Raw genomic sequence first — 20525 nt, 5'->3', positions numbered from 1 at the left:
TCCCACCAGAGGGTGTTGTAGTAGTTAAATAGCATTTTTCGCCAAAAGTTTTAAGAAGTCCTTGATGCTAAACGATGATGGAATAGAAAGAAGTCAAGCTGCGGCATGATCTGAGAGGGTCGATACAGCCCAATGCTTGTCTTGGTTTGTAAAATCCCACGCTTTATTTACTGTGGGATGCTGAAGAGTTGCATGGCAACCGGATTTTGTATGCACGAAGGCTAAGCAAATGTTTCTCCGTGTGTAATGAAGTGTAATTTCTATTGTTTACTGCACTTATCGTATTTGCTGCAATGTGGAATCCGTTGCATGTCAGTTACGGAAAACATCAGAAAGTGTTTATTTTTGATAATATAAATTCAGAGAATGGACAGCGAAGCCATGTGTTTATGTGCTAGGGGTCTCATTCCAAAATTTTGCCAAGGGGATTTCTAGCACTTAGCCCAATCCAACTTGAGAAAGGTTGTCATCTTCTGGCTGAGCAGCAGATGGAGAGAGAATTAACATGTGCCCGATGCGAAACATTTGAGAATTATTGCCAGGATTGTTGTTCTATGTTTCTTTAAGTCAGGCTTCCTCAACCTCCACCCTCCAGATGTTTTGAGACTACAGTTCCCAGCATCCCTGACCACTGGTCCTGCTAGCTAGGGATCATGGGAGTTGTAGGCCAAAAACATCTGGAGGGCCGAGGTTGAGGAAGCCTGCTTTAAGCCCAGAGTTGATTGCTTTTCTATGATTTTGAACCCCTCTGCATCAAGAACAGCTTCTCTGACTGATAACCAAGGTGAAGGTTAATGGGGATTCTTAAAAAGTGTTTACTAACTTGGGCCAGTTAAACACTCTGATAATTAACTGGAAATCACAAAGTTCTGCAATAGCTTATAGGTCATCATCGTTGGGTGGAATATCCCAGAAGTTTGGGGCAGTGCTCCTCTGACTTCTAACTTGCACACTGACAGGCTAATTTGGTTATAATTGTGGTTTGAGTCAAAGGGTTTGGGGGTGTGATTCCCATTCCTGTGTCCCAGGGAGCTGAGTCTGAGATCAGTGTTCCTTCAAACATTTTTTTCAGGCCCTCAGACTTGACAGCATCATTGTGGGCATCTGTTTTTAATGGGGTTGTTTAAGCTGAAACCCCACCAACAGATTTATATGTTAAGGTTAGAGGGTGCTCCAACAAATAATGGCAAATAACTAACAAGAATGTGTGTAGAATTCTCTGCATAGGAAAATAATCCAAAGGACAAGATGCTGATTAAGCTATGGCAGGACTGACAAGGCCTTAAATGGACATCTTTGTGAACAACAGGCCAAACATGAGCTTGGTATATCGTGGCACCCTAGTTCTCAAACTTAATCTGTTCCGGAAGTCCGTTCCAAAAACAAAGCATTCTAAAACCAAGGCGCGCTTTCCCATAGAAAGTAATGCAAAATGGATTAATCCATTCCAGACTTTTAAAAACAACCCCTAAAACAGCAATTTAACAATAATTTTACTAACAAGACCATTGATCCATAAAATGAAAGCAATAATCAATGTACTGTACTATAAAATAAAATAAAAAGATAGTATTGTAGATCATTAAAAAAAAAAAAATTCTTCTTACCTGCACTGATGATAGTCATTGTTTGGATGGGGGGCTTTTATTCATTTCCACAATCACACAATCAATCAATCAGTAGCTGAACTGGGTTCCACACAGTCACAAAAACAAATGAACTGAAAAAAGCCTCAAAAACAAAAACGCAAAATAAATAGCAAAAACAAAAGCGTTCTGGAAGTCGGTTTGACTTCTGAAATGTTTGAAAACCAAGGCGCAGCTTCTGATTGGTGCCGGTGGAAACAACAGCCGACAGCCGCATCGGACGTTCGGCTTTCGAAAAACGTTCAAAACCCGGAACTCTTACTTCTAGGTTTTCAGCGTTTGGGAACCAAGGCATTTGAGCACCAAGATGTTTGAGAACCAAGGTCCCACTGTACAATGCTGTGGCAATAAACCCCAAAAGGCCAATACATTTATGGTACACATTGTTTTGAAGACACAGGAGATAATGGCATTTCCGTACTCAACATGTAATGATCACACACAGCAATACGTTTGGAACCATGTTTGATGCTGTCAACAAATTTTGTCAGTGCGATGTTCAAAATTCACCAGGCACTAGGCGTATTATGCACTTGCAACCCGAGTGAAGATGTCCAGGTGCCAGCATGGCACTTGACTTCTCCACCATCTGGAGGTGCCTGCCTGGGGATCTTGTCTGTTTCCACACCACCACCTGTAGAATTCTATCCATTATATTTTACCTGCGTGAGCGGAACAAGTTTCAGGGACCAAAAAAAGTGTTGAAAATTATGACTTTTGAGCTGTCTTGCCCCAAAATGGCAACTAGGCATTCATAGAAACATAGAATCATAGAGTTGGAAGAGACCACAAGGGACATCCAGTCCAACCCCCTGCCAAGCAGGAAACACCATCAAAGCATTCTTGACAGATGGCTGTCAAGCCTCTGCTTAAAGACCTCCAAAGAAGGAGACTCCACCACACTCCTTGGCAGCAAATTCCACTGCCGAACAGCTCTCACTGTCAGGAAGTTCTTCCTAATGTTTAGGTGGAATCTTCTTTCTTGTAGTTTGAATCCATTGCCCCGTGTCCGCTTCTCTGGAGCAGCAGAAAACAATCTTTCACCCTCCTCTATATGACATCCTTTTATATATTTGAACATGGCTATCATATCACCCCTTAACCTTCTCTTCTCCAGGCTAAACATACCCAGCTCCCTAAGCCATTCCTCATAAGGCATCGTTTCCAGGCCTTTGACCATTTTGGTTGCCCTCCTCTGGACACGTTCCAGCTTGTTTTCCATTTTGGTGACTGTAACCCTGGTTTAAGGAGCCATTTGGTGCCTAGCTTATATATATCTGAGTTCCTAACGCTGCCACTGCCAATCGTTTGGTGGGCCTGATGTACTCCAGAGACCCCAGGTTTGCCACGCCTGGTTGAGGTACCTAATTGCAGTACTTGGGTGAATGGAATTGGCTCTTGCCAACAGACAGCAGCTCCTTGAGCTAGCCTGTTCAGGAGGGCTCATGGCTGTTTCCCAAGGACGTCCATCTTTCTGCTGAATACACTTTCCCAGAATATTTGTGATATGTGGGACACAGGCCATGAGGAGTCTTTAGTCAAAGGGTTTCCTGTGCTCTGCACGATGAACATCCCAGTCCCATCAGGCTTTTGTTGACCTTCACCTTACCCCTTAGCACTGAGCTTTTCTTTTCTTTTTTTGACTCCCGAAGCCAACCTAAACAGAAAAACTCTGTTGCAAAGTACTATTTAATGTTACCATTTCCATAACACCAGAAGGGCTTTTTTTTTTTTAATGCCGCTTATGTGTGCAACTTGTCTGTCTAACTGAGAACTACTGAACATTAATAAACTAGGGCTTGAGTAATTCCTTTTTGATAAATGAAGCAGTGTGGCTTTTTTGCTTTTTCTTTTTTCTTTGGTCCTGTTGGAAATGCAAGAGACTCCGAGATGAAGCAAACTTTTGGGGAAGGAGGCAGGACTGGCTCTGCTTGTTTTGGCTTCCTTGAATGGCTTTCAGCCTGAAATCAAATACTGGGAGCACGGGGAAAGCTGGCTTCTGAAGTCATGATTGTACTCTGAACCTCATCCTAAGGGTCCTGCTCTCTTAATAGAGCTCCTTTTCATGTGAAACTCTGGCGTCAGGCAACATGGAAGCCCATTTGTAAACACTCTCTTCATCATAGGGCATCACACAAAAGTTGGCTTCCTGGAGTACTCTTGGAAAGCTAGTTGAACTGTGGGCACTTCCTGGGTTGGCGTAATCTGGTTACGCTGTATGATGGCTATACGTCTGTTGAGAATGTCTCCAATGTTTTACATGTTGGATTTGTTGCCCAAACTGTAATTAAAAACAAGACATCCACACATTTTTTGTGGCTTTTTGCAACACTTTGGATATCCCTCCCGCATGTACATGTAGGGTTCCCTAGCATGTCTAATTAGTGCCGGAAGGGGTTAAACCATAGAGTAAGCTGTCCTGCCAGGCTTAGCCTGTGTCATCACTTCCCACTTTGAGAGGAAATGGGTCACCAAGCCTTTGTTAGATCTCTCCATGTGGAATTCAGTATGCAAGGAGTTCTGAGCGCATGCTTTAACCAACCCCATTTTGTTTCAGACCAGAAAGGAGTCTGAAACAAGTGTTTTTCCCTACCAATAGTTTAAAAACACTTATATTTCATAACTAACCAATGTTTTGACTGCCTGTGCATCTTTTCTGACTGCTGTGTAGGAAAGAGATTTGTGTATGAAGAGTTTTGTAAGTAAACCATTTGTGTGGGTCTATCAGTACGCTGCCCACCTAACAGTTCGAAAGCACGTCAAAGTGCAAGTAGATAAATAGGGACCACTCCAGCGGGAAGGTAAACAGTGTTTCTGTGCGCTGCTCTGGTTCACCAGAAGCAGCTTTGTCATGCTGGCCACATGACCTGGAAGCTGTCAGTGGACAAACGCCGGCTCCCTCGGCCTATAGAGCGAGATGAGCGCCGCAACCCCAGAGTCGGACACAACTGGACCTGATGGTCAGGGGTCCCTTTACCTTTACCTATCAATACGCTAGGGGAGTGAGATAGCTTGGAAAGAGCTTTTAAAAGGGGACATTTTGGGACTCACTGGAAGGGCACATTTTAAAGGTTTTACCGACTATATTCCCATGCTTTTCTTTGCTGCATGTTTTGGGGGTGTTCCTGCTGGCGTTTGAACCTGCAACCTTGGCGTTTTCAGCACTACACTCTCACCAACTGAGCTAAGGTTGAACAGACAGAGTCTCTGCCTTGCTTCCCTTTTATCCATCCCAATCTTGATTGGTGCACCTGAGCTTGTTCCAGCTGAGCAGCTGTGTCTCTCCACTTAACAAATGTGTGATCTTCACCAGCTGAGTGACCACAAGCCTCCTCCCAGACCTAACAAGCCCCATGATCTCCACCTGGTCCACCAGTGAGCTGGGCTGTGTTCCCTTGCCTGCCTCAGTCTCCTGGAGTGCATTTTCCACTGTTCCCAGCACTTTAGAGCCCACCGTGCCCATGGAGACAGGGACACCTCTGGTTCTGGTGGTGTGCAACATCCTCTGATATCCCGTGAGTACCTCCTAAATCCTTGGCCTCCCCTTCCCCATCTTCAGGTTGTCCCAGTGTGTACCAATCATGGCTACACCCCTCGCTGGGATCCTTTCCCCCTTCCTTGGTGTCCTGCCAGTTCATGAGACCCGTTGGGTTTTGGGAGACTGGAGCTCTTGACTAGTGTTGCAGCTGAGATTAACTTGGTTTTCCTTCCTGCCATGACAACAGGCAAGAACACTGGGGTATAGTTAGAATCATAGAACTGAAAGGCACCACCAGGGTCATCTAGTCCACCCCCTGCAATGCAGAAATCTTTTGCCCCAGGCGGGCCTTGAACCCACAAGCCTGGGATTAAGTGTCTCATGCTCTACCAACTGAGCTGTTCCTAGAAAGCAGATAGAAAGGATGTGTTTGCTCAGTTCAAAGAGTGGAGATATCACGTCTTACTGAGTGATATGGGAAGTCCCAGAAAAATAAGAAAGGTAACATGGTGATGATGATGATGATTTTTAAAAAAGATGTATTATGTGAAAACTATATATATATATATATATATATATATATATATATATATATATATGAATAAATTGGCTCAATCCGATTGCCATATTTATGATTGGCGATTGTGACTATCCAAAAAAAGTATCAGGTGTTACAACAACTACAATACGACAAAACCAAAACACCAAACCGGCTTGCAAATATAAAGGGCAATTTTCTTAGTTAAGCAAAATAAAGTGCAATGTGCATATCAAAGCCTGGAGATACTTAAAACATACAGTCAACTAGTGGCACAACTCTGCCAATAATGTGTATAATGATAGTGTCATAGCACAGTAGAAACAAGCAAACCGTTCTGCAGATAGTTATCTGCTGGAAGTGCAAAGTCATGTAAGTGGGAACGGTTGCAAGAATGTGTTCTTCACAAGGCCATATGTAGAGGCAGGGGTCATACGAGAGTAGTGGTTGCAGATGAGCACCTTCTCACCGTCCCACAGCGAAAGTAGTACAGTTGATCAGAAGACCTGTACTCTGGGTGTTAAGCAGGTTTCGCAACAGCTTCATCAGTCCATAATACTATACACTAAACATGATATAATTAAAGAACCTTTTAATGAGGGTGAAAGAGGAGAGCGCAAAATATGGTCTGAAGCTCAACATAAAAAAAAACTAAGATCATGGCCACTGGTCCCATCACCTCCTGGCAAATAGAAGGGGAAGAAATGGAGGCAGTGAGAGATTTCACTTTCTTGGGCTCCATGATCACTGCAGATGGTGACAGCAGTCACGAAATTAAAAAGACGCCTGCTTCTTGGGAGGAAAGCAATGACAAACCTAGACAGCATCTTAAAAAGCAGAGGCATCACCTTGCCAACAAAGGTCCGTATAGTTAAAGCTATGGTTTTCCCAGTAGTAATGTATGGAAGTGAGAGGTGGACCATAAAGAAGACTGATCACCGATTGAATTGATGCTTTTGAATTATGGTGCTGGAGGAAACTCTTGAGAGTCCCATGGACTGCAAGAAGATCAAACTTATCCATCCTTAAAGAAATCAGCCCTGAGTGCTCACTGGAAGGGCAGATCCTGAAGTTGAGGCTCCAGTACTTTGGCCACCTCATGAGAAGAGAAGACTCCCTGGAAAAGACCCTGATGTTGGGAAAGATGGAGGGCACAAGGAGAAGGGGACGACACAGGATGAGATGGTTGGACAGTTTTCTCGAAGCGACTTGCATGAGTTTGGCCAAACTGCGGGAGGCGTGCTCTGGTCCATGGGGTCACGAAGAGTCGGACACGACTGAACGACTGAACAACAAAAAACATGATATGCCAAGGATATAAGATCATAGGCACAGCAAGTATGCTGAAGCGGACAGCGGTGGCAGTCACCATGGCTGTACCTTCTGATTCGAGGACAGAGTTGTGTGCGCTGGGCTGCCTTCTGTGTGCACCCAAAGCTAGCCTGCTACCCTTAGGAGGATGCTGTCTGGTGGCCAGGGTTGCAGTAAGATCCTGTTGCCAGTCCAGTGCTGGGAAAGGGGGATGGGTACCATGTTGTCCTTTGCTCCAGGTAGCCCTGTGCCTTGGGTCGGCCCTGTGTATTTGGGTCTGGGTTGATCCAAGCAGCTATTTTGTGCTCTTCTCTGGCGCCGGGAGAGAGCCAAGCAGAGGTTGGGCTTGTGAAGTCTTATTCTTCCTTGCAACTGGGGGCTGGTGGCTTTTTGTGCCTTGAAGTGATTTCACGTGAAGCTTTATGGTCTCTTGAGTACTAAAGAAAAAAGGGGGGGGGAAGAATTATTATTTAAGGCAAGCTTCAAGGAAGTGTGATTCATGTGTTTTCCCAGTGCAGCGTGGTTCCTTCTGACAGCGTCAGGTGGTTAAGAAAGCAGTATTAAAGGGACACAGAGCACTTGCCCTTCTGTACAATAACGCCATGTAAAGGTCTGTTTTTTGATTCAGGGAGGGGAAACCTTGAAGCTTTCACATCCACAGTAAGAAACCCAGGGTAGAGCTGCCAACTTTTCTTCCTATTACGTCAAGGCATCACAGAGTTTAAAGCTTAGTAAAAGTCCAGGTCCCACCTCCCCTCTCCCCTCTCCTTTAATCCCAAGGTAAATGTTAGGCAGACAGCAACTCTGCTTTATGCATTAACAAACCTGGCTGGGTTTTTTTCTGAAAAGGCTTTTGCAAGGGCACTTAGGGGATTCTGAAAGTGCTGCTTGGCTGTGAGGGGAACTCCAGGAGCTGCCATTTTGCCGATGGGGTGCGAGGGGGTTAGTGCCTTGGCCTCCCTTCATAAATTCGCAGCTATTGCAAATATCAGCTGGGTTACTGTTTTGTTATCTCTGGCAAAAAAAAGAGCCTGGAAGGCAAACGGGGAGGGGGCCGCTCACGTTAGGCAACGTTGTTTTGAACTCTGTGGGGTTTCTTTACCAAATCTTTCCGTGCTGAATGAAAAGCTTGTCTCGAGACCCTGCACAGGAAAGCAACACACACACACCCCGTTCCCTGCCGCTTTCCTTTCAAAACTCTGATCATTAGCACCTTGGACTTGGTTTGAACCTTGAACACTTGGTGGGCTCCAACGAGGAAGCCCCGCTTCAAAATCAGCTTCTCTTTATGTGGATGTAATGTTTTATTATGTGTTGGCCAGCATGATATTACACGCTCCCCATTTCTCCGAGCAGTGAGGAGTTCCAGCAGCAATGCTGTGGGGTTGAATGTCCTTGAGAGAGAGAGAGAACTGGAGACTCTGAAATGTTTCCTTTCTTTACAAGTATCTAAGCAAAATCTTAGGGGAACTCCTACAAGGCAGAAGATTCACACATCAGAGAGAGAGGGGCTATCCCAGTCATTTTGCCTTCACCCAACTCTGAGTACAAGTGTTTTCTCTGTCTCAAGATGATGATGATGCTTAAAGCTGCCCAGTACTCCTCTTTGAAAATCATAGATCTGTAGAGTTAGAAGGAACCCTGAGGATCATCTTGTCCAACCCCCTGCGATGCAGGAATATGGGATCGAACTTGCAACCTTGGCGTTATGAGCACCACACTCTAACCAACTGAGCTATCATCTGTGTTGGATTATGCTATTTCATCAAAGGGCCTGCGGTTCATCAGGTGTTACTTTTCAAAAGGGACGCGGGTGGCGCTGTGGTCTAAACCACTGATCCTCTTGGGCTTGCCGATCGGAAGGTCGGCGGTTCGAATCCCCGTGACGGGGTGAGCTGCCGTTGCTCTGTCCCAGCTCCTGCCAACCTAGGAGTTCGAAAGCACACCAGTGCAAGTAGATTAATAGGTGGTGAGAAGGTAAACGGCATTTCTGTGTGCTCAGGTTTCCATCATGGTGTTCTGCTGCACCGGAAGCGGTTTAGTCATGCTGGCCACATGATCCGGAAAGCTGTCTGTGGACAAACACCGGCTCCCTCAGCCTGAAAGCAAGGTGAGCGCCGCAACCCCATAGTCGCCTTTGACTGGACTTAACCGTCCAGGGGTCCTTTACCTTTTTACCTTTACCTACTTTTCAAAGGTAAAACTGCTTTACCTATTTTTCAAAGGTACAGCTTTGGCCAAACTGCAGGAGGCAGTGAAAGATAGGCGTGGCTGGCGTGCTCTGGTCCATGGGGTCACGAAGAGTCGGACACAACTGAACAACAACAACACCACTTTTCAAATGTGACAGCAAAATGCACCATCAAACTGCCCATGGCTGGCATTCCTTTGCTCTGTATACCTTTCGTTGCACTGACATTCTAGGTCGGAAGAGGACACAGAGCTCCACGCGGAAAGAATCCTACTTTCAAAACCACTTTTGATTCTTTTCCCTTACACTTCTCGGTTCAGCACACCGCACGTAAAAATGAGTGAAGTGTGCGGAGACCACCACACCAGTGCCATGCTGAGAGCAGGACAGTTATCTTCACTCATCACTCAAATTTACAACTTTGCAATATAACAAAAACAGCTGCCCAGCTGAGGCAGGAAATAAGTGTAATCCTTTTGGATGCTAGGGGTAGAAGAAAAAAAAAGCTTGTAGCCGCACATCCAGGAGTCAGTTTGCCTCTGAATGTCAGTTGCTGGGGAGCATAAGGTGGGAGATTGCTGTCCTTGGAATCACGTGGGTGTCCCATGGGTATCTGGTTGGCCATTGTGAGAACAGGATGCTGGCCTAGAAGGGCCTTTGGACTGGTCCAGCAGGGCTCTTTTATGATCCAGCTGGAAAAGGAGTGCAACAACTTCAACAGATACGTTATGGCAGCTTCCTAAGAATGCCAGAGTAGCACCTGCAGTGTACTAAACAGGCAAAGGCTGTCCAGTTATGCATCTGCCATTGTCTTTAACAGCTGGCAAATTGATTTGTACTTTGGATTTGTTTTCAAAATCTCCAACAGAGGACTGGGGGGGGGGAGAGATTATAACCTTTTACAACCTTAAGGATGTAAAAACGGGTTTGAAAGTCACCTTAGCTAAAACAAACATAACAAAGAGAGGCCAAGGGTGTCCAAACACTGACTCTGGACAGTTTTTGAAATAAAAAAACAAGGTGACCTATTTTCCTTGGACAAAGGCAGCAGATTAAAGCGGCTCGGGGTCTCTTGTGTGCATTTTTGACATAGGCTTCCAGAACTTGTGAGGCAGTATTATAATGTGCTGTGTCTGCAGGGCTGGCCCCACTCATAAGGCATGGGGAGGTGACCCTGCTTCAGGCAGCAGGATCCACGGGGGCAGCAGATCCCAGTGTAGATCGTCTATTCCACTGCTTGCTGTAGATCTTCACTCACCCCTTCTTCCCTGTTGGGGAGGGAGGCACCATTTTGTGATGCCAAAACATCTTGGGCCAGCCATGGGTACCTGACTAATAGTTTTGGATTTGCTGGGGTACAGCTCTTTGGCAGGATGCCTTTATTACTGGAGAGAGGAACAGGTGACATGCAGGGGCAGAGGAAGGGGGTGCGGTGGGGACAGACTGCCCTTGGTGTCACCACTGAGGGGTGGGTGGGTGACAAAATGCCAGGCGGCACTCACCGTGGGGCCTGCAGCATGCCCGAGCCACGCATCTCTCCTGGAAATGACGTGGTGGCTTGGGCTCCCGCAGGCTCTGTGCTGCCCCAAACGGTCCGCCCATTGCCTCCCCCTCAGCTGTAGGACAGCTGAATGGGAGGAGGCAGGCAGACTCCTTGGAGGCCCCGCGGAGTGTCCTGCCCCGGCTCGCCCCGCCCTGTGGGCAGCGGGCCCGCCCATGGGCGCAGGGCACGCACGCTACCCCAGACACCCAATCGGCTTGGTGACATCCCCACAAGCCACCACCATGGCAGCATCTAAATATCCCAGTGATTTCCCCTCTAAAACCAATTCTACTTGGCAAGCCACCCCCCCTCCCATAGACACACAGTATTTCTATAGCCCTAAGGTGGAACGGTCAAGATTTTCGAGTGGCAGGGTTGCCTTGCAACATGCAGTTTTGGCCCTTGGAGAATGAAGCCCTGTAGAAAATGTGAGACCCACAGCCTTGGGAGTTTAAACCCACAGAAGCCTTACCTGTTACATGCTTCCTGGCACAAGCTATTCTTTCTTTTAAAACAAACACATAATATTTTGAAGAGCTACTTCTCTCCCACCCACCCCCTTCGCCAAGCAGCTTTTCCTTACTGGGAGAGACAGAAGGGTGTTTTTTTTTTAAATTATTTTTTAAAGCAATGTCCATGCACTTCAGTAAAAGTTCCTTTTTTTTGCTCAGCTGATTTATGATCTCTGGGGCTGTGAGTTGCAATCCCAGCCCTCTGTGGTTCTGCTCCAGGAGTGCCCTAGAGAGGTAAGAGGCCCTAAAGAGGGAACGGTTGAAACAAACCGGGAAAACAAGTCAGAAACTGGAAAGATTGTGATGCAGTTCCCACAGTACATGCACACAAACTATATTGATGGTGCTTCCAGTTTTAAAAAGTGCTGCTGCTGCTGCTGTTACGACTGCTAAAGAAATAAACGACATTTCTCACAAGCCAACAAGAGCAGCACACAGTTGAGACTTTCTGTTGGTTTTGTTATAGATCTCACTCTTTCCACCCCAGTTACCCCAACGGGCCACTTTTGTCTGAAATAGCCCATGGTGGAAGGAAACGTAACTGTAATTTGTCACCTTTGAAAGTGATAAGGCGCTGGGAGTTGAGAAGCTGCTTGACCACCATGTCAAGGGGCAGACGGGAGGCAGAGAAACCCGTTCACGTTACAAGTGTTGATGCACAGAAAAGAAAAACACAGCCTGCTTTTAACTTTTGATGTCAGCACCTCCCATGCTGGTTTCGATGAATGGGCTAATTATATGATTACGGAATACTCTTGAGTGAACACCTAACGTCAGCTTAAGCAAGATATTGTTATAGATTTGGAAGGGAGATTCCTCCTAAACCCCAGACAGGAGAAATACAAGCTGCGGAGGGATTTCTGGGCTAGCGTGCGCAAAACGACCTGGCCGCCATGAAGAATGTGTGATGCAGCAGCTAAAAAAGTCAATGCAATTCTGGGCTGCATCAATAGGAGTATAGCGTCTAGATCAAGGGAAGTAATAGTACCACTGTATTCTGCTCTGGTCAGACCTCACCTGGAATACTGTGCCCAGTTCTGGGCACCACAGTTCAAGAAGGATACTGACAAGCTGGAACGTGTCCAGAGGAGGGCAACCAAAATGGTCGAAGGCCTGGAAACAATGCCTTATGAGGAACGGCTTAGGGAGCTGGGTATGTTTAGCCTGGAGAAGAGAAGGTTAAGGGGTGATATGATAGCCATGTTCAAATATATCAAAGGATGTCATATAGAGGAGGGTGAAAGGTTGTTTTCTGCTGCTCCAGAGAAGCGGACACGGGGCAATGGATTCAAACTCCAAGAAAGAAGATTCCACCTAAACATTAGGAAGAACTTCCTGACAGTAAGAGCTGTTCGGCAGTGGAATTTGCTGACAAGGAGTGTGGTGGAGTCTCCTTCTTTGGAGGTCTTTAAGTGGAGGCTTGACAGCCATTTGTCAGGAATGCTTTGATGGTGTTTCCTGCTTGGCAGGGGGTTGGACTGGATGGCCCTTGTGGTCTCTTCCAACTCTATGATTCTATGATTCTAAGAAGCAAGACAGTGTCATTGAGAGCCATTGGCAATGCAAGACAACTGTCTTTTCCCCCTTGCCCTGTGGTGTGAGCAGGGGGGATTTCGAAGGTTGCCATGATATATGGCTGTGAGGTGACAGGAAAAGAGAGTTTTTAGCAGAGTGTTCTGGGAAGAAGAAGGAAGAAGAAAGACGGATCCATCTTGGGCAGGCTGGCTGCAGGCTGGCTGGGAGAGATGCCTTGGACAAGCTTCTCTTGAAATGACCATACTGTAAAATCCAGACTCCACACTGTAATGAATCCACACTGTAATCTTGAAGGAATGGGGTAAATGTAACATTTCAGCTTGGAGGACCACCCATGTTTTGGGGAGAGCATGCATGATCTGGCAGCATATGCTTTCAGTCCATTGTCTAGATAAGGAGAGTTTACCGTGTAGAAATGCTGCCTGTCTAACTCTTTATTTATCAGCACACCCATTTGTTATGGTTTATTGCTATTTCTGGGCTACCCTGAGGCACAGGAAATATCACACGTGAAGCATCATCGTTTACTTCTTGATCTGACAAATAGTGCTTGACTACAGCCTACGATGCCCCTCATGAGCTCAAAGCATGCCCCTGTTTAAGGAGCAATCTTCTTGGATGAGTTGCACCACGTTGTCCTACTGTGGTAAAGGCTGCTTTGAATTTTTGACCACAGGAAGCACACTCAATGAAGAAACGTTTAATCAGAAGATCTCCACTGAAACATGACACACGTTTCAAGGTTTGCTTGTTTTAATAGCTGAGCGCAGACAACCAGCAAGGTCAGTTTATGATTAAGTCTCTGTGACACCGCCGGTCGCTTGCACATAATTTGCATTTTTTATTTGGAGACGGGTGTCCAAACAAGTTCCTCTCTTCCCTCGGAACCTTGAATTGTTTGACTTGCTATCGGCTTGGCAATTGATGTTATCCCGAGCCTCTCGAAAGCTGGTTTGAAAAGTTCATGAACTTCACCAGAGTTGTTCAAGGCGCTGCAAGGAAAGTGGCTGGGAATGGAATTAAGTGATGAGGCTGTGGGATGATTTCCTCCCTGCTCTCTCCAGGGCTTCAGCTGCCAACCTTCGGGGGGAAAAACCCAGCGGGAATGCAGCAGCTATTGAAATAAGATGGGTTCAGGTAGTCCAGGAAGTGGTGTGGATGATTCAGTGTGTGGTGGTACATGCTTCTTTCTGGGTCACACTGAATAAACATCTTAGTCTGGTATTGAAGGTTATCGGAGACTTGAGACTGGGCTCATAATATTTATTCTGTCCTTTCCTCTGTGAATGTGTTGGAGAAGCCACTGACATGGCCAAAAGTATACATTGCAAACATGCATTGACATATGCTGCTTCAAAACAGTTTGTAGTTGTGATCTGGGAAAGGCATGATATTAAACAAACATCTTTCCTTAAGGGAACTTGGGGAGCTGGACAGGACGTATTCTGTTGTGTGGGTGTGCATTGGATTCAGAAAAAAGTGAACCCAAAGATGGAAAAGGGTGCCTTGGAAGGACTGGGGGCAAAGCAGGATTTGTATGAGGCAGCATGAATAGACCCTCTGAAGCAAACAGCAGATCAGATTGGGATGAATCCTGAGGCAACACAGGGTCCCTCAGAGGAATTTTTGGTTTGCCATAGGTGATGTGGGATCATTATGAGGCAGCACAGATCAAAGCAAGGAGTCTTCAAGTGCTTTGTAGTGCCTCATTGATCCAGACGTTTCAATAATGCTGCAGACGAACATCTGCTGAAAGGGAAATTAATGTTGCTGAGCTTCCAATGTAAAGAATAATTCTAGGGTGAGGAGATGGGGAGGAAAAAAGCTGGTGCCACAGTGGGGAGAGGGTGGAAAGAGAACTCCATTGTGACTGTCAGGTCAAGCTGGTAATCAGAAATAATTATTTTACCTGTAAAGTGAAAACTTTTAGCTCCACACCCCCAATCAGCTTTAAAAGTTCTACCACAAAACACTCCACATATATATTCACAATTTCCCAGGTTTCTCACCCAGGGATACCTCTCTGATGATGATGATGATAATGATGATGATGATGATGATGATGATGATGATAATAATAATAATAATAATAATAATAATAATAATAATAATAATAATAATAATAATAATTTATTATCTATACCCCGCCCATCTGGCTGGGCTTCCCCAGCCACTCTGGGCGGCTTCCAGCAAAATGTTAAAATACAATAATCCACCAAACATTAAAAGCTTCCCTAAACAGGGCTGCCTTCAGATGTCTTCTAAAAGTCTGGTAGTTGTTGTTCTCTTGGATATCTGGTGGGAGGGCATTCCACAAGGCGGGCACCACTACCGAGAAGGCCCCCCTCTGCCTGGTTCCCTGTAACTTGGCTTCTTGGCGCTGGACCTCAGTGTCTGAGTGGAAGGATGTGGGTGGAGACGCTCCTTCAGATATACTGGACTGAGACCAGTTGTCCACAAAATGCTAAAGGAGATCAAATGAATCCTTTCTATCCGCCCCAAGAATTGTGATAGCTGCTGTTGTTGGGATACCACTGCAACTATCCTTCAGAAATTTGGCAGTATTTGTGTCGTTAGGAGAAGCGACATTGCCTGCAAATTTAATCCAATTCTGCTATAGACGTAAAACAGTTATAGGCATTTCCTTTAAAAAATAAATAAATCAAAATTAAAGCGCCCAGCACAATGGCCCCTGGACCTATCTGCTTGTAATTTTGGCAGGCTTTATCTTCTCTGGAGGGTCTTCCATACCTGAAAACTTCATACACATCTGTCAAAAGGGGGAAAAATTAAAGCCTACCAAGTGCCTGGAACTAAGGTAGGCTAAACCAAATCTTTTGGCCAGTGAAACCCCCTATCCCATTGCTTTCCTGGAATTATGCATAGATGTGAGAAGGATGTCTAGACCTCATGGCAGCAGGAAGACCCTTTAAAAATCTGGGCTTTTATTGAGTGAATGAAACTGAAACATTAAAGAAGAGATTTTCATATTAAGAAGCTGCTTCCCCCCCCCCCCACAGACAGATATTGCTCAACTAGAACTTTGTGTTTGTTTGAGTAACTTCTGATTAAGTCAAGGAATAAGACTTCCGGTATGTCTAATTCATGAACATTTTACAGAATGTTGCAAGATTATAAATCAAAGCACTTATATTAACCAGTGTATTTCTGTTACGAGAAAATGTACTTTCTATAAACTCAAGCAACCCTTGAGGACTAGCATGAGATTTCGTGTAATGTGACATAAAGACTAACGCCAAACTTTCTGGACTCGTACTGAGGAATCTCAGAAGACATCTGCTGTCTGACTAAGGCTGCAATCCTAAGAATGCTTATTTGGCAGTAAAGCCCATTGAAAACGAGACTTACAACTGAACATGCGCAGAACTGGGTTGATGGAATAACATGAATAGTCAGTGACAGAGAGAAGTCAGTGGGTGCAACCGCGCATTTTGGAAAAGGAATGTGGAAACCTTTTCCCTTGCTTTGGGTTTAGCCCTCAAAGACTTGTATTTTCTCTTCTTTGGAAAAAAGCACAATTTGTGTGTTGCTTTCCATTTTGAGGCCGTTGTGATTTATATACATAGTTTAACATACATAGAGAGCCAGCGGTGGTGTAGTGGTTAAGAGCGGTGGACTTGTAATCTGGTGAACCAGGTTCGCGTCCCCGCTCCTCCACATGCAGCTGCTGGGTGACCTTGGGCTAGTCACACTTTTCTCTGAAGTCTCTCAGCCTCACTCACCTCACAGAGCGTTTGTTGTGGGGGAGGAAGGGAAAGGAGATTGTTAGCCGCTTTGAGACTCCTTAAAGGGAGTGAAAGGTGGCATATCAAGTCCAAACTCCTCCTCCTCCTCCTTCTTAATGTATGAATGAATCCCCTCGACTGCAAAGAATTTCCAGAGTGGTAAATGCTTTCCATTGCTTCATCTAATGTATATGGTTCATAATACTGTAACACCTGAAATCTCTTGAACCATGATGGGATGGTTCAGATTGGTAAACTGCTGTGATCTGGTGATATTTTTATATGTATATTTGGGGTGAATGAGAGAAGGATTTTTGTATTCACATGGAAACTGACCGATCATCTCTCAAGGATCTAATGTTTTATCCTGTCTGGGATTTAGTAATGAATCCAGTTCAACAGGCTTTTACAGATGATCATACTGTTTGGGTGAATCTTCATCTTTTAATAGGAATGCTCCTATCTGATGTTAGACACCCTGAGCCCAGTCTCGGCCAGGGAGGGCAGGATACAAATAAAAGTTGTGTATTATTATTATTATTATTATTATTATTATTATTATTATTATTATTTATTATTATTCAAGGCTAATCAGCCATGCCTTTCTTCCAGATACTCCATTTCATTCACCTTCAACCCCATTTTTCTTTATCTTAAAAGCATATATTATACTCTATGGCCAATTTTTTTCCTGAAATGCGCAGGACTTACAAAATCAGCTTGTGATTGGGCTTGGGCATCTACTTGTCCTAGAGAAAGAGAAAAAAACCACATGTCGTATGCCTGGCCCACAGGACTATATCCTGGACTATATCTGGAATATTTCTACTATGGCCCAAGTGTTTTATTCCCCAGTTTCATAGAAGTTCTATATCCATTAAGTTTACCAGAAATAAAGTAACCCTCAAATGTGATCTTGAGGAGAAATATGTTCTCGGCTGCTGTAGGTTTGTTTATTATTATTATTATTATTATTATTATTATTATTATTATTATTATTATTATGACATTGCCATGAGTGGTCATTTTTCACATCTTCAATACTGTTCCTGCAATTCTTTGAAAGGATTATTGAACTTCCCACCGAGATCTCTAACCTTTGATGAAAGGGATATATTTGAAATGACCACTGATTTCACAGCTCACTCAGTTTATTCATAAAAGGGGGAATTTTTTTTCCAAGGAAGCATTCACAGACAAGTGTGTGTCAATGTTTAAATATAATATGCAATTGCTACTTTATTATAATGTATTCTTGACAGCCAGTGTGGTGTAGTGGTTAAGAGCGGTAGACTCGTAATCTGGTGAACCGGGTTCGCGTCTCCGCTCCTCCACATGCAGCTGCTGGGTGACCTTGGGCTAGTCACACTTCTCTGAAGTCTCTCAGCCCCACTCACCTCACAGAGTGTTTGTTGTGGGGGAGGAAGGGAAAGGAGAATGTTAGCCGCTTTGAGACTCCTTCGGGTAGTGATAAAGCAGGATATCAGATCCAAACTCCTCCTCCTCTTCTTCATTATACTTGTGTGTTTGTGATATATTTTATCTATCTCTCAATTAACCCTAAACAATAGATAATGGAGATGTCCTTTAATTTACCCTGTTACTAAGTGATACTGAATAGTGGAGGTCCAGTAATAATCTGTAAAGTTCTATTATGGGAAGAACTCTTGTTCAAGAGAACTTCTGTGTTTTCTTTTGTATTATTTTTTGGCTTCCCCAATAATTTTCCTACATTATTTGGCCTAATTCAGCTGAGAGTTCTAGTCTGGTCAAACTAAGTTCCCAGACATAGGCTGTACAGGCCATTAGAGGCCCATTGAGTGGATTATTAACAAATAAGTGAAGATGGCTCCTCAATCCCTGACCACCACTGGTAAACAAATGTGCTTTGTGTAATGTCACCATTTGCTCTGCTTTAAAGCACAGATGAATTTTCTCTTTTTCTTTAAGTTGTTTTCTCCTTTGGGTCTGCCATTTCCATCACACAGACAGGCTACACAAGTGCAATAAATTGAGATTAATATTTGGCTGAGATTGAGCATTAACGTCCAGTTGGCCATTATGGAAAATGAATCAAGCAGCCCCCTTTCTGACTGGAGCCCAGTCTTTCCATTCCTCACAAACAAAAACTTTGTTATACATCCCCGTGCAGCTATTCAAAAAACCATTTAGTGGGTTGGATCAAAAGGTATCCTTCTGCATGCAGAAGTCATCTTCCGAGGGGTTGTTTTATACCTCGTGCTATAGCATTGGATTGGAAAAGTGAAACTACATCCAAAGGTGTTCAAGTGTTTCTGCAAGGGCTAGCGCAGCTCTATCTGGTATGCAGGCTGAGACCGTACCTGCCTGTGGACTGTCTTGCCAGAGTGGTGGATGCTCCAGTTATCTCCCGCTTGGACTATTGCAATATGCTCTACGTGGGGCTACCTTTGAAGGTGACCCGGAAACTACAACTAATCCAGAATGCAGCAGCTAGACTGGTGACTGGGATTGACTGCCGAGACCACGTAACACCGGTCCTGAAAGACCTACATTGGCTCCCAGTACATTTCCGGGCACAATTCAAAGTGTTGGTGCTGACCTTTAAAGCCCTAAACAGCCTTGGCCCAGTATACCTGAAGGAGCATCTCCACCCCCATCGTTATGCCCGGGCACTGAAGTCCAGCTCAGAGGGCCTTCTGGCAGTTGCCTCACTGCAAGAAGCAAAGTTACAGGGAACCAGGCAAAGGGCCTTCTCGGTAGTGGTGCCCGCCTTGTGGAACGCCCTCCCATCAGATGTCAAAGAAATAAACAACTATATGACTTTTAGAAGACATTCCCTGTTTAGGGAAGCTTTTAATATCTGATGGATTATTGTATTTTAATATTTTGTTGGAAGCCACCCAGAGTGGCTGGGGAAGCCCAGCCAGATGGGTGGGGCATAAATATTTATTTATTTATCATTTAATTTATTTATTATATTATAGCACATGCAGAAAAACTCCTAGAGTAGGACTTTGCATGCTGTTGGCTTTCACCTGCAGTAATCTAATCTGGTGTTCATTTGGTTGCAACAGAGCATATTCAGAAATGTTCTTCCCTTCTTACTCACTCATACACTTACTTATCTGACTGGTGATTGCTCTCGGGTGGTTGTAGGTGATAGTTCCTGTTTCTTTCTGCCACCGTGAAAGAGAGAGAGAAAGATTGTGCCTGCTTATCTGCTGCTTCAGTGAAGGATGGAGAAAGTGGACAATGTGGCCTCATGCTGATGTTACTAGTCATTGTGACCTCATGCTGATGTTACTAGTCATTGTGACCTCATGCTGATGTTACTAGTCATTGTGACCTCATGCTGATGTTACTAGTCATTGTGACCTCATGCTGATGTTACTAGTCATTGTGACCTCATGCTGATATTACTAGCCATTGTGACCTCATGCTGATGTTAACCATCTTAAGAAAACTGAGACATTGGTCACCTGTTGTAGCCAGCTGTTTTTCATGAGAAAGCTTCCTTCCTTCCTTCCTTCCTTCCTTCCTTCCTTCCTTCCTTCCTTCCTTGTTCACTGGCAGGTAGGCAGGCCCCATTATCCACTACTTATTTTAGATCATGGGATGACTGCCTTCTGTATCCTTCTGCCTGCCAGCGAAGAACATCTCTCTGTGATATGTCCACCTGCTGCCTGCCACAGATTTCTGTAACCAAAGGAGATCCAGATATAGTATGTCTTTGAGTGCAGGTGCCACTTTTGGAAGGGAGAGAACAACAGAGGGATGCTGTCTGCCTTCATATCCAGCTTTGTGAGCTCCAAAGGCATTGGTTTGGCTGCTGTTGAAGACATGATGTCTCGATGGGACTTCATGTTGATACAGCAGGGCTCTTCGTAGCTTCGTCATACTAAGGATTATTGAAAATGCTGCAGTATCCTAGACCTCCAGCTCAATGAGTATACAACTCCTCTTCATATCCTTTGCCTCTGCATTCCACCCTTTGCTGCCTCAACCAAGATAATAAAGGTCCCCATCTAAGCATCCTGGTTTA

The sequence above is a fragment of the Lacerta agilis genome, chromosome 3, assembly GCF_009819535.1.
Source record: "Lacerta agilis isolate rLacAgi1 chromosome 3, rLacAgi1.pri, whole genome shotgun sequence".
NCBI classification, from domain to species: domain Eukaryota; kingdom Metazoa; phylum Chordata; class Lepidosauria; order Squamata; family Lacertidae; genus Lacerta; species Lacerta agilis.
The sequence above is the reverse complement of the archived record's forward strand: the minus strand, read 5'-3'. Positions refer to the sequence as shown.